Below are 15,207 nucleotides of genomic sequence, written 5' to 3'. Positions count from 1 at the left end.
AGTAATGGGTTTGCGATGTGATTGGTTGAGTGTCATTGGTCCGCCCTCGACGTCATGACGTTTTACGTGGGGGGCGGGGCCAACACTCATGGGCGAATTCCTGGTTTCACCACCATGCATTTAGAACGTTGGGACTTGTGGAGGCTTCAGAACGTTGGAGGTGCATTTTATATAGAGAGATAAATATAAAAAGTTAAAAGGGAATGTAATTATTTTCTTTATAGGCCTAAATTGGCATTATGGAACTATCTAATCTGTATCGCAGATCCACACTATAAAATCACGACTGTTGTCCAAAACTCTCTGTTGGGTAATGCAAAATTTACTTTGCCTCCCCTTGGAGAAATTCCTTACTACTCTCATGTAGTCTTCCTTTAGTGCCACATTTGCTGGAGTCTCCTGGTGGGCTGTGCATGAGTACGTCCATTATTCATTAGCATTTGTGTCCCCAACAAACAGATACCAGAGTGTGCCCTAAGTGCATTATATATATATATATATATATACACACACACACACACACACACACACACACACCCAGAATAGATCAACATACTTCTTTCTATTTTATCATTTTTTTTATTTACCACCTGCAAACCCAAAGCACAGTATGTATTTTTCTGTTCCTGGTGGGCTCACAATCTAACCCCCCCCCCCCCCTATTTACCAAACCACACTAGCAGCTACTGTGCGGCAGTGCCGACACAGCCAATTCAAAGTGAATGGGCTGTGCCATTAGTGTGCGGCTTAGTATACAAGGGGGTAAGTTTGTAGCTCACACAATGGAAGGTTAAGTGGCTTGCTGAAGATCACAAGGAGCTGCAGTGAGGTTGGTCTGATTTTGAGGCTGCTGTGTCTCTAACAAAGGAGAAAATTGAAAATTCCTCCAGATAAGATTGCACACCTTCCTGAGGTGAGAAATAGAAACCAAAAGTTCCCATGTTGGAAAGAAACACAGAAATAGAGATATAATGTAATTAGATGAGACCTGTAAAAATGTCCTCTGAGGTCTCTGTATCCCTCATGTCTTTTTCTCATCATGCCTCGCCTCCTGACATACAAATTCTTCAGGATTTCCCTAAAGCAGCCTCCTCGAGCTCTTTACCTTCTAACACTGCCAACATTCATGCTTAAGCTCACAGAAGAATTCCCAGATGCTTTAAATCTTCCAATTATGAGAGTACTTCAGCTCAACTAGGTCAACTCCAACACCCAAAAAGCAAATCAGTCAAGCTTAAACATCCTCCCAGAGGGTGTAAAGATAAAATCTGATGCTCTACAACACATTCACCCAAGGAAAATATTAAAGCTATTTTTCACTCTGTAAATTTGAGAATTTGTTACAGATACTATTGCAACCAATCATACTATAACTTCTAACTCCAGACAAGCATGTGGCAATTTCATGGGTTCTAAATGGATTTGAACTGCACCAGGTAGGAAGTGTTATAAAGTTACATTATACACTTGTGGGAAGCATTTCTGCTTAACTAACCTTCTGAGTCATGTGTGTTGTTGGGCTTCCTAGAAAGATTTATCTCATAGATATTAGAGAGAGAGGGAGAGACAGAGAAATCTTTATTTAGAGAGAGACACACACACACAAACATGCATTGATAGGTATTGCTCAATGGCTTTCAGTTCATCGTCTTGTGTTAAATTGCAGAATACGGCTATCCGCCTTTTATGTCATCTGCGGAAATTCGATTGTGTTTCATCTGCTCTGAAAGACCACCTTTGGTTACCGGTAAACTTCCGTATTCATTTAAGGTGGTTTTCTAGCTTTTAAAGCTTTTAGACAGGAGACTCCATCATATCTTTCTTCACTAACAATACTGCACTCCTCGACTCATGTCTTACATTCTCTTAATGATCACTGAATGGTACTACCAGGGCCACGTTCTGCTCAATTAGAAGCTACGCACCACAGTGCATTTTTCTTTGCTGCCCAACATTTTTGGAACTCTATGCCTTTGACTATTCGCAGTGAATGTAATTTGAAAAAATGTAAAGTACTCGTAAAGACTTGCACTCTGGTTTACTAAGCAGCGCTAGCAGCTGTCCATGAGCTAGTGCCGACACAGCTTCGTAAACAGACCTGTTGGTTATTTCAACGAGCATATGCCAGTGAATGAAGTGGCTCTGGAGTGGCAGGTAAAGGAAGATATTGTTTTGTAAATTTCTTGTGTGTATGTTTTTTCTATTGCATATTGTATTTCTTTTTCCTATACTTCTTGTTTTACTTTTGTAAACCGCTATGATCCGTTTGTCAGCTACAGCAGATATATTAATTTTTGAAAAAAATATATATATAGTACTCATTTGTTCAATCATCGGCACAAAAAAAAACCTCCATATAGTTTTTTTATATAGTGTGATTTAAGTTGCATGCTCAAATCCATTTGTATTGTGGATTTGCGCATGCAACTTAATTAGCTTACAAGCCAATCAGCGCCGATAATTGCACTTAACAAGCAATAATCGACACTAATTGGCATTAATTAGAATTTACCTGTCTAACCATATTCTATAAAGTGATGCCGCGTAATTCTAAGACGTGGATCTGAAAAGGGAGCATGGTCGTGGAGGGGTATGGGCGTGCTGTGGGTGTTCCTTGAATTTACGCCTAGTGTTACTACTACTACTACTTACATTTCTAAAGTGCTACTAGGGTTACGCAGCGCTGTACAACTTAACATAGAGGGACGGTCCCTGCTCAAGGAGCTTACAATCTAAGAGACAAGTGACAGTCCGATAGGGGCGGTCAAATTGGGGCAGTCTGGATTTAGTGAACGGTAAGAGTTAGGTGCCGAATGCAGCATTGAAGAGGTGGGCTTTAAGCAAAGACTTGAAGATGGGCAGGGAGGGGGCTTGGCGTAAGGGCTCAGGAAGGTTGTTCCAAGCATAGGGTGAGGCGAGGCAGAATGAGCAGAGCCTGGAGTTGGCAGTGTTGGAGAAGGGTACAGAGAGGAGGGATTTGTCCTGTGAACGGAGGTTATGGGCGGGGACATAGGGGGAGATGAGGGAGGAGAGGTAGTGAGGGGCAGCAGACTGAATGCATTTGTAGTAAGAAGGAGAAGCTTGAATTGAATGCGGTATCTGATTGGAAGCCAGTGAAGTGACCTGAGGAGAGGGGTGATATGAGTAAATCGGTTTTGGCGGAAAATGAGACGTGCCGCAGAGTTCTGAACAGATTGAAGGGGGGATAGATGGCTAAGTGGGAGGCCAGTGAGGAGTAAGTTGCAGTAGTCAAGGCGAGAGGTAATGAGAGCATGGACGAGAGTTCGGGTGGCGTGTTCAGAGAGGAAAGGGCGAATTTTGCTGATGTTAAAGAGGAAGAAGCGGCAGGTCTTGGCAGTCTGCTGGGATATGCGCAGAGAAGGAGAGGGAGGAGTCAAAGATGACTCCGAGGTTGTGGGCAGATGAGACGGGGAGGATGAGGGTGTTATCAACTGAGATAGAAAGTGGAGGAAGAGGAGAAGTGGGTTTTGGTGGAAAGACGATGAGCTCGGTCTTGGACATGTTCAGTTTCAGGTGGCGGTTGGACATCCAGGTAGCAATGTCGGATAGGCAGGTTGATACCTTTGCTTGGGTCTCTGCGGTGATGTCTGGTGTGGACAGATATAGCTGGGTATCATCAGCATAGAGATGATACTGGAAACCATGAGATGAGATCAGGTGCCCAGGGAAGAGGTGTAGATTGAGAAGAGAAGGGGTCCAAGGACCGATCCCTGGGGAACAACAACAGATAGGGGATAGGGGTGGAGGAAGATCCATGAGAGTGAACTCTGAAGGTGCGGTGGGAGAGATAGGAGGAGAACCAGGAGAGGACAGAGCCCTGGAACCCAAATGAGGACAGTGTGGCAAGAAGTAAGTCATGATTCACAGTGTCAAAAGCGGCGTATAGATCAAGGAGGATGAGAATGGAGTAGTGGCCTCTGGATTTGGCAAGGAACAGGTCATTACAGACTTTAGAGAGTGCTGTTTCTGTCGAGTGAAGAGGGCGGAAACCGGATTGAAGTGGATCGAGGATGGTATGAGAGGAGAGAAAATCAAGGCAACGACTGTGAACAGCACGCTCAAGTATTTTGGAGAGGAAGGGTAGGAGGGAGATGGGGCGGTAATTGGAGGGACAGGTAGAGTCAAGTGATGGTTTTTTGAGGAGAGGTGTGACTACGGCGTGCTTGAAGGTATCAGGGACAGTTGCAGTGGAGAGAGAGAGGTTGAGGATATGACAGATGGAGGGGGTGGACAGTATGAGAGATGATGTTAAGTAAGTTGGTGGGGATGGGATCAGAAGAGCAGGTGGTGGATTTCGAGGAGGAAAGAAGGCGAGCGGTTTCCTCCTCGGTGATGACAGGAAAGAGGAGAAAGAGGCCTGGGTTGGTTGGGTGAGGGAGGAGGGTTGCAGGGTGAAGAAGAGATGTCTTGGTAGTGAACTCAAGGTTGATCTTTTGCACCTTGTCGCGGAAGTAATCAGCCAGTGATTGAGGAGAGAGCGAGGGTGGGGTGGGGAGCGGAGGGCACTTTGAGGAGGGAGTTAAGGGTGGAGAAGAGACGACGGGGGTTGGAGCTGAGAGAATTGGTCAATTGGGTGGAGTAGTCCTGTTTGGCAAGGAAGAGGGAGGAGTGGAAGGAGGATAACATGAATTTGTAGTGAAGGAAATCTGAACGGGTGCGGGATTTCCTCCAGAGGCGCTCAGCAGATTGGGTGCAGGAGCGAAGGTGATGGATGCAAGGGGTCAGCTAGGGCTGGGGATTAGTACGCTTTGTGGGACAGGAGGTGGAAGGTGCGAGGGTGTCCAGAGCAGAGGAGACAGTGGCATTGTAAGCGGAGACAGCCTTGACAGACTCGGAGGACATGATGGAGGGGAGGAGATTAGAAATATTAGAGGATAGGGTGGGAGGGTCGATTGCCTGGAGATTCCTGGAGGTAGTGGTTAAAGTTGGACGGGGCTGAGGGGGGGGGGTGAAGAACTGTGAAGGTGATTAGGTGATGATCAGAGAGAGGAAGAGTTGAAACAAGGAAATTGGAGGGAGAGCTGGAAGAGGAGAGGACGAGGTCAACACAATGGCCGTCTCAGTGAGTAGGGTGGTGGAGCAAAGCTGGAGGTTGAAGAAGAATGTAGAGTGAGGAACTGAGAAGCGTGAGGGTCGGACTGGTCATCAACGTGTATGTTAAATCTCCAAGAATAAGGGACAGAGATGAGGGTTCAAGAAAGACCGGAAAGCCAGGCATCGAAGGTCGGTGAGGAAGGGGCGGTAAATGACAGCCACTGAGTGGTAATGGGTAGAATAGCCGGATGGAGTGAGCTTCAAAGGATGAGAAGCAGTGAAACTACAGGAGGGCGAGAGAAGTAGCCCGACGCCTCCACCACTGCCAGCTGGGCAGGGAGTGTGGGAGAAGAGATAACCTCCATGACAAAGGGCCGCGACTGAGACAGAGTCGTCAGGGGGAAGAGCCAGGTTTCAGTTAGGGCGAGCAGTTGAAGGGAACGAGAGATGAAGAGATCGTGGGTGAAGGGCAGTTTGTTGCAGACCGAGTGGGCATTCCACAAGGCACATGAGAAGGGGAGGGAAGAGGGGGGGAGGAGGGGAATAGAAACGAGATTGGAGACATCACGGAATCGTTTGCATGGATAGAGGAGGACAGGTTAGGGGGGCCTGGATTAGGATAATGTCTCCCGCGGATAGCAGGAGGAGGAGCAAGAGAGTGCGGAGGAGGGTGGGGGAGGTCGGTGACGAAGGCGACGAAGATGGGGTGCACTGAGGAGGAATGGTGATGGGTTAATGGTAGGAAGAGGTGTTCAAGGTTAAGAGCGGAGGAAGGAGGAGGGGGCCAAGAGAGATGGTGAGGTGGTGAGGGATGCCGTAGTGAGCAGGACGGGAAGGAACACAGGTGGGCAATGAGTTCCAGGGGTAGACAGCGGTAAGGGGAGGGGAAAAAGATTAGGAAGGGACAGGGCAAGGAAGAGGATGTGGACAGGGGCCATAAGTAGTGGAACAATCAGGGGGAACCGGAAGAAGCTGGGACCACAGGACTGGGGGAGCAGGCAGAGAGAAGCTGGCTCGGGTGGACTGGGGAAGGCTGGAGCAGCTGGGCCCCCAAGCAGCAGAGCAACCAGGGCGCCTGAGGGAGACTGCCTCGCTGTGCGCCACCCCAACAGCCCAGTCTGGAAGACTCACGGTGCAGGCAGGCTGCACCACGCGGCGGGAAGGGCAGCGCGGGCGTCGGGCTGCTGGGCCCGGGACTGCTGCGGTGGTGCAGTGGGTCCCCCGGACCGCTGGGGCCGGGACCGCCCGTGTGCCGCGCCGCCTGGACCGGGCTCGCGCCACGAGGTTGGGCCTGCACCACAGGCCGCAGGCGAACTCCCTCCGACTCCCAGCCGACCCGGCCCCGGGCAATTCCTGCTGGGGAGCGCGAGTGCGACGACCGAGGGCGAACCTGGACCTGGGACAGCAGAGGCCACCGCGCCAACCAACGACTTGGGCTCCTCCGGGGGAGGGGGGGCGGGATCGCACTGCAGCGGGAGCGCTGGGGACACGATCCTCAGACCGGAACTCCCTACAGTGCGTCCTCCCAGTCGGCCATCTTGTGAGATATCCATATAAAATATGCCCAGTCCATGCATTTACACCAGGTTTTCATTTGCTTAAATATAGTTGCAGAAAACGGGCAGTGGGCGTATTCTATAAACTATGCCTATGTTTCTATTTATGTTTTATTTAATTTGATATACCACCTTTACAAGGTATGGTCAAAGCAGTTCAACATAAAAATAGTTAAAAAAAATAAGGGAGAAAGGAAATACATTATCTCCCAAATTCTATATATCATACTTTAATTTCTGCACTTAAATCGAAGTGTATTTTATAACAATGCGCATAATTTAATTGGTTAACTAGATAATCAGTGTTGTTAATTGGATGTTAACAAACAACTATTGGCACTAATTGGCATTAAGATTTACACGCACAACTTGCTAAGGGGTCCTTTTAGTAAGCTGTGGTAAGAAGTGGCCTGTGGTAGTGTGGCCGTGTATTTTTGGCATGCGCTGGGCCATTTTTTACCATGGCTGGGAAAAAGGCTTTTTTAAAATGGTGTCAGCAAATGGCCATGCACTAAAATTTAAAAGTAGAATGTGGCTATTTACTACCTGAGCCCTTACCATTTTCCTCATTCTGTCAAATCGAACATTTAAAGTAGCCTCGTCACAAACTACCTCAGATGTACAGTCACTACTTTGTAGAGTCCCTCAGGGATCTCCTGTTTAAATCTCTCTGTGAGCCCACTGGTTGCTCTTATAACATCAAGGGTTAAATCTACATATTTCTGTGCAGATAACATTCTTATGATCTATCCTAAAAAAACCTTCTCTCCCTCCATTGGTCCTCTCCAAGATTGCGTAGATGCTATTGCTGAGTGGTTATTCGAGCATAGATTGGTGCTAAACAAAGGTAAAACAGTAGTGTCATGGATTACTGGTCATCTTTATAAGTCATCCATTACTATTTCATTTTTCGGTAGTATTATTATTCCAGTTGACTCGTTCAAGTATCTAAGGGATTGGTTCAATTTCAAATGATCATTTGCCCCACAAATCTCTCAATTATGCAAGAGCTGTTTTTTTCACATTGCGTCAATTACGTTCAATCAGGCACCTCTTTGACCGAGATATATTTCATAGCCTCATCTTGTCCTTACTTATTGCCAAACTTGATTACTGTAACATTATTTATTCAGGTCTACCACTTTCACAGTTAAAGAAATTGCAATCAATCCAAAATATTGCTATACAGTTATACCATGCAAAGAAATTCTGATCATGTTTAAGAAAAGAATTGGTTATCCATTGAACAAAAATTACTTACAAATTATTATTATTTACTTTTAAGGCATTTAAGCTGGGCATCTCAGATTATTTAGTATCTCTTACAATCCCATACAACCCAACAAAAGTTTTATGCTCAATCAATGATTACCGATTGGTTCTTCCAGGACCAAAACAGGCTCGCCTTGAGACTACTAGGCACAGTGCCTTCTATTTTACTGCCCCTGATTCATGGAATAATTTACCATTATGTATTTGCAGTGTTACTATCATCAAAGAATTTAAGCAAACTATAAAAGCATGGCTATTCGAGCATGCTTTTGACCTACAGAATGACACGGGGACGGGGAATCGCAATAACCACAGGGATGGGGACAGATCCCAAGGAACTGAAGCGGGGACAGCACAGAGATGGGGGCAGAGCCTACAGGGACGGGGACGAACTTTCTTTCCGTGTCATTTTCTACTTTGAAGCCTGTTAATGAACTGGACTGTTATTTATGTTTGAGTGATGCAGACAACAATATTTTGATTTTTTGGAAAAACAAGCAAACACGCTGGCCACAACTAGCAAAATTTGCATGGGGAATCCTGTATATCCTGTTACCAGACAACTTCTATTCCAGGAAGGACTGTGGGTGGTGGTGAGGAGAGTTATTATAGCTGCTCGCTGTTATTATTGTTTTCTATTTGTAATTTATACACAACAGTTGCACAGCATATTGTTTCCTTTTTATACTTTAATAAAAAGATTTAAATATAAAATCATAATTGTTTGAGACTTCTGCAGATGAGGACAGAACCTGCCGGGACAGAGACAGGGCCTGCGGGAATGGGGCAGGGACAGAGATAGGGCCTGCGGGGATGGGGCAAGGACAGAGACAGAACCTGCACTGATGGGGTGGGGATGGAGACAGAACCCACGGGGATGGGGGATAATCTTGTCCCTGTGTCTTTCTCTATTTTGACCCGTAGATGGTTGATAATAGTTGCCACTCTTTCTCTACTGGCTGACCAGCCCTGAAAGTTTCCTTAAACAGATGCTTTAAAAATGCATTCTGTTTGGTTATTGACTGTTCTTTACCTTTTGGTATGAATGTTTTTCTCGGTCCTATAATTATTGTAGTTCCTTTTCCTTTCTTTTTCTTTATAAAATTTTAATTTACAAATTGTGTACCGCCCTGTTCTGTGTGTCAGTATGGGCGGTATAGAAAGTCTGAATAATTTATAAACTAAGTGGATATCGGTGGTGACTATCTGGATTTATTTTTGACCCAACCATTAGCATTAAAAAAAAAAAAAACCACTCACCAACTGCCAAGACTGGATGTTGGCTGGGCAGAAAATAAACAGTATGTAATGACCATATGGTCAAAGTTCCTTTGGCACCTTTTCCCAGGTTTGTGGCTGGTGTGGTTTTTCTGTGTAGGAAATGAATGCTTGGCCAGAAGACATGATTTGCACAAAGCCCAATGCCCTCACTCAATGAGCTTTTCCCCAAAATGTATATTGCATTTTCATAGTAAGAGTGGGGGGGGGGGGGGGGGGGGGGAGTGCAGCGCATAAACATTTCCTAGTTACTGCTTTGACCTTTTGGAAGGTGGCTGGAAGCCCAGACAATGAATGAATGCCTGCACTGTTACTCTGAGACCACTAAATTGTTGGCATGGACCATACTGCCAAAGCTTAATATGTTCTCAGAGGATGCCTTTTCACACTTAATTGGGACCTGAAATATTTGCAAACCTGAAATCTCACTTGCAGCTGCGTCCTTGTGTATCGGCTGTGCTGGCGCTCGCCTTGATGCATATCAGTAATTAGTACGGCCTCTATCTTTAGATCTGATATTGAAATTGGTTTCTCTGTGGCTGCTTTGACATTTCTATAGTTTTTTTTTGTTAAAGAGGGAGACTAGTGGTCTCTGCTGATGAAGCCAAATGCTGGAAATTTAATGTTGTATTTATTGCCTTCAATATTTCCCTGTTTTCAGGGTTGGCCCTCCTGTCCGTGTTCTTTTTCATCTGGGATGTCTCAGGGAGGCTTCTCATGTCTCAGGAGTTTGGAAACAAGCTGCAGCACATAATAAAAACCTCTCATCATTTTGACGGACTATGCTCACAAATGTTGCTGGCAATTCTATGCAGTGGCATCTAAATTAAGACACCACAAAGGGATGCATTCAGTCCCAATTCCATAACACCATTAGGGTGCATTTAACCCACTATGAAATAGTAGTGCAAATCTAATGTGGGAGTCCTTATACCAAGTTGTGGTAAAAAAAGGGCCTTGTGCTAGTGGCAGGGGCCATTTTTGCCGTGCATTAGTACATAAGCATCGCCATGCTGGGACAGACCAAGGGTCCATCGAGCCCAGCACTCTGTCACTGACAGTGGCCAAAAGAACAAGCAATTTGTCCCCCCCATCCTAGAAATACTGTATTCCCTCGTCCATTCAATAACATTCTATGGCTTTTTCCTCCAGGAAGCCGTCCAACCCTTTTTTGAAATCCGCTAAGTTAACCGCCTTAACCACCTTTTCCGGCAGTGAATTCCAGAGTTTAACTACGCGTTGAGTGAAGAAAAATTTCCTCCGATTTGTTTTAAATTTACCTCACTGCATTAAGGCCCTTTTTACTGCAGCAGGTAAAGGCTGAAAATAGCCATGACCGTGCTCTTACTGCATGGCCATGCGAGGGGGAGCACTTAACGCCACCCTCTGAGGTGGCGGTAAGGGCTCCTATGCTAACCTGGAGGTAACCAAGCAGTGCGTGGTACTGCCTGATTACCGCCGGGTTAGCACCACACTAAAAAATTCAGCTTTATTTGCCCCAGCGAGGGAAATGGCGCATGCTGGGGCTGGAACTACCAGTGGCACTCGTATTGGGCCGTAAGTAGCTTTAGATTTTTTTTTTTTGGCGGGGTTTGGTGACCGGAGGTCTGAAGGGTTTCCCCAGCCTCAGCCCCATCCCCGGACCCCACTATCTTGAGAGACAGCAACTGTGGAGGTGTCAGAGCTGAGGGTAGGTAAAGGGAGCCCACCCAAAGCAGGAACCTGAACAGGGAAGCCTGTTTAGGGCCAGAGTGCTGCGATGCATTGCTCCAGAGGTACATCACTGGAAGGACGACAGTCTAAAGGATCTGTGCCTGAGAAAAGCAGATTGGAATCAGAGGAGTTGATAACAGCCTTGGATTATTATCAATCCTGGGATGGGTAAAGGACCAGAGGTCTTCTTAATGTGTAAGTACTAAACCTTATTAAAGAGATCAAGTTGGAGACAAGCATGGTCTGAGAATGTGATTCACAATCTCGAGGAGACAAGAGGAGTAATACTGTACAAATGAAGTTCCACTGAAACTGTTTATAGTTTACTAGCCGTTAAGCCCATTAAAACGGGCGAGATTTCCAGCTACCCTCCTCGCCGCCGCTCCCTCCCCCCTCCATGCCGGGCCCCCTGCGCTTACCTGACAGCGCCTCTCACCTCCATGTGAAAGCGCTGCAGGCAGCAGCAGATCGCTCTGCTGCTGCCTGCAGTGCTTCCACACGGAGGTGAGAGACGCTGTCAGGTCAGTGCAGGGGGCCCGATACGGAGGGGGGCGGGAACGGCGGCGGGGATGGGGAGGGAGGGTGGAGATTGGTGCGCGCGATGTTCGTTTCCAGGCTCCAGCGGCAGCGTCCGACAGTCCAACTCCGTTTCCCTCTCTGTTCCGCCCTCTGACGTCATGACGTCTTGACGCGAGGGCGGGACAGAGAGGGAAGTCTCTACTGCGCATTTGCAGGTGAGTCAGTCACTTGCCATTTATATGTTTGATAGTTTATTTGCACTTACACTACCGCCCAAGCTAACTTGCAGATTTGGGCAGTTTACAGGTAAAAAACAGAAAATTTCAGAAAAGAACTACAATATTTGATAGGACAGACAGCATCACTCAGCAGTAGTACAATCAGTCAAAGGTGAAGGATAAATAGAGGAAAAAGGGGAAAGGAGAGAGAGACAGTACTTAAACCAAGAACCGGGGAAAGGAGAGGATTTAACAGTGCAATATGAAAACCCAACACTCTTATATGATTAATTGAAAAATCATGTTTTCAAAGCTTTTTTTTAAAGTTCTTAAAGGAAAGTTCAGAATGTATCAGCAATGGATGAGAATTGGGCTGAAGCTGCAAAAAAGAAAGCGCGGTGGTGAGTGGATTTTAATTCAGCTTCTTTAAGATGAGGAAGGAGAAGGCGTGCTGGTGAATAGAGATTGTGAGAGAAGAGAGATAGTCAGGAAGACGAACTCTGTGAGCCTTAAAAACAAGTGTGAGAAGTTTTCCATTGGAAGCCAATGGAGCTTTAGAAACGGGAGAAACACGATCAAACTTTCACGTGTGACAGGAGTTTAATAGCTGTGTTTTGTATCGATTGAAGCTTCTTCAGATTTGAACAAGAGCATCCTAAATAGACAATGTTACCGTAATCCTATTCTAATCTATTCTATTCTATCTAGTTCTTATATACTGACCTTTATTCCTGAAATGGATTCACAGCGGTTCACAAAAGAGAAGAACTCATAACATTAAAGAGAATAAGTTACAAACCAAAAAAAAAAACTTTATACAAGCTTAATCTTAATCCTCAAAAAGATAGGTCTTCAGCATCTTTCTTGAAATGTCTATAAGAAGGTTGTGTTCTTAAGAACACAGCATGTTCCATTGATGTGCCCCCCTGAAAAGTAAAAGATTTTTCAAGAATAGATTTTAATCTAACTTTTCTAATAGAAGGATAACCTAGTGTTAATGTCCAATAATAACAGAGATTTCTTTTGGAAGAGGAAAGCTCCAACAAATCCACCAACCCTTCTGCATTCAACCCAAATATTGCTTTAAAAATCAAATGTATCATTTAAAATCTAATACACTGTGCAATAGGTAACCAATGCAACTCCCTCAATACAGGTGAAACGCTATCAAACCAATCCAGACCAGAAATCAATCTGGCCGCTGTATTCTGCAATAGCTGTAGATGAGCTTTCAATTTACAATTAATCTGAGAATATAAGGAGTTACAATAACCTAACTGAGGAAGAAGAGTGGCTTGTGCCAAAGTTCTAAAGTCTTCTTTCCGTAAAGAAGACCTAATCGCACGCAGTTGTCTAAGTTAAAAAAAAAATGTCTTACTCAGAGCACCAACCTGTTTTTCAAATGTAAGAGCAGAATCTAAAATAACTCCCAAAACTCTGGAACAACCCTCAATTTTCAAACTTTCACCAGCAGCCAAGAAAAAACAAGGGTCCAAGGCCTCATTCCTTTTTAGTCTCAATAGTATTCTTAATGCTTAGGTCAGACACCCTTATTCTTTTACTGATTTAAACCACAGTTATGTGGTCTTTTGGTTTTGTTTTTTTTTTGTTGCCAAAATGAATTGTTCAGGTTGTTAATCAGCTGCGCTACTTTAAACAGTTGGTTTCATTTTGCTGTCACAGCCCAACAGTGGGGGGCTGTTTGATGGTGTTGTGTTTATATCTGTCTTTAAACAATACAAGGGATTTACAAGTCCAGCTGAAGTTGAAACTCCTGAGGCAGGTGCACTGCATGCCGAAACACAGGACTGCGTCGAGTTTTGATATCATTTTTATAGATCCCTATGGACTGTATGTTTTCTTTAGTTGATCTATGTTTTTGACATTTTTAATAAATATCCCTTATTTGGCACTTCTTTGGTCGTTCCCCTTTTCAATTTGTTTTTTCTCATTTAGGGCCCTGTTTACTAAACAGCGTTAAAGGTGTGCTAATGTTTTTAATGCACATTAATCATGTACGCATGTTAACCATGTACATGCCTACAATATCCCTATAGGCACCTACATGATTAGAGCACGTGCTAAGTGTAGGCACACTAAAAACACTAACACACCTTAGTAAACAGGGCCCTTAGTTTTGCAAAGGGGTTACTTTGGCCCTTTTGTTGTTTTGGTTTATTTCACTCTCCTCATGACTTTTTCAGTTGGTTAGCCAGCCGAACCTTTGTCTGAGCAACTTTCGTGAACTGGGTAGCCATATACTCCAATTCCTTCAGGGTCTCCCCCCTTTCATCTTGATCAGCTAGGTTTGCAGTGTCTGATTCTGCTCTCCAGCACTGCCATCTTTTCTCGGTGCTCCTGAACACTGACATACTCTATGCACATCTTCTCTTGCATTTTATTTACTTACTTATTTATCAGGATTTATTTATCGCCTTTTTGATGGAATTCACTCGAGGTGATGTACAGCAAGAATAAATCAAACATAAGCAATAGACAATTAGAGCAGTAAAAATATTCAAACAACAATACAAATTATGGCATAGTATGCTACATTACAATGTCAACATAATACGTAATAAAACATTTTCATAGACAGTCTAGGATATAAGCAAAGATGGAACATATAGATACATAAAATAGAGTAACAGGAGTAAGAAAACAGGGGAATTATTTTAAAGAAAGTTGCAAATGAGGTCAGAAAGGTGCATGAACATTATCTTAGATAGAGTAGGAATGGATATGCTTCTAGGTCAACAACTCATTCACTTCTGCCAGCCTAGTATACTCTAGCTGGGCTGCTTTCAATACTCTACTATTTGAGTTTAAAGGGGGTCTGGACAGATTCCTGAAGGAAAAGTCCATTGATCGTTATTAAATTTGGGGTTTTTGCCAGGTTCTTGGGGCCTGGATTGGCCGCTGTTGGAGACAGAGTGCTGGGCTTGATGGACCTTTGGTCTTTTCCCAGCGTGGCAGTGCTTATGTACTTATGTACTTATGCAGCTCACTGTAAAGCCACAACACACTCTCTTCCACTGTCCTTCCAATAGGGAAAAGCTTCCAGGATTACTTGCTTTTATACTTTTAACTTTTTCTTTTCTTCTTCTATCTTGCCAATTCTCCTGGCTAGGTGTGGCTTGCATAACAGCCCCAAACATACTCTACTGCACTTTTCTGGCCCCTCCTGGTCTGGCTTACTCCAAACCAGAGTTTACTTGTTGCACTACTTTTCAAAACCCCCAGGAAACAAAATCCTGCTTGTCTAGCACTTGCTAACTTTTATTTTCTTAAGCTCTCTAAGGCAGAGCTAATCCCTATAGTCTTTCCAAAAATTTCCTCCCCCCAGCTGTACTGAGGCCCCAAGCCCTAGAGTTACATAAAGTCAGCTTCTTTGAAGCAGGAGCTCAGATCCCAGAACTGCCGCCTTATGTGGTAACATGACTAGCAGATAGGCTTGGGCCCTTGACATATATAGCCACACAAGGATTAAAAGGTAAAAGGAAAATATTTATTTACATGCAGAGAAGAGTGCAACCTGTTCTCTCCAAAGGTCATAGATAAATAAATGTACAAAGTCACTTCTTACACTCACAAGC

The sequence above is a fragment of the Microcaecilia unicolor genome, chromosome 5, assembly GCF_901765095.1.
Source record: "Microcaecilia unicolor chromosome 5, aMicUni1.1, whole genome shotgun sequence".
NCBI lineage: Eukaryota > Metazoa > Chordata > Amphibia > Gymnophiona > Siphonopidae > Microcaecilia > Microcaecilia unicolor.
The sequence above is the reverse complement of the archived record's forward strand: the minus strand, read 5'-3'. Positions refer to the sequence as shown.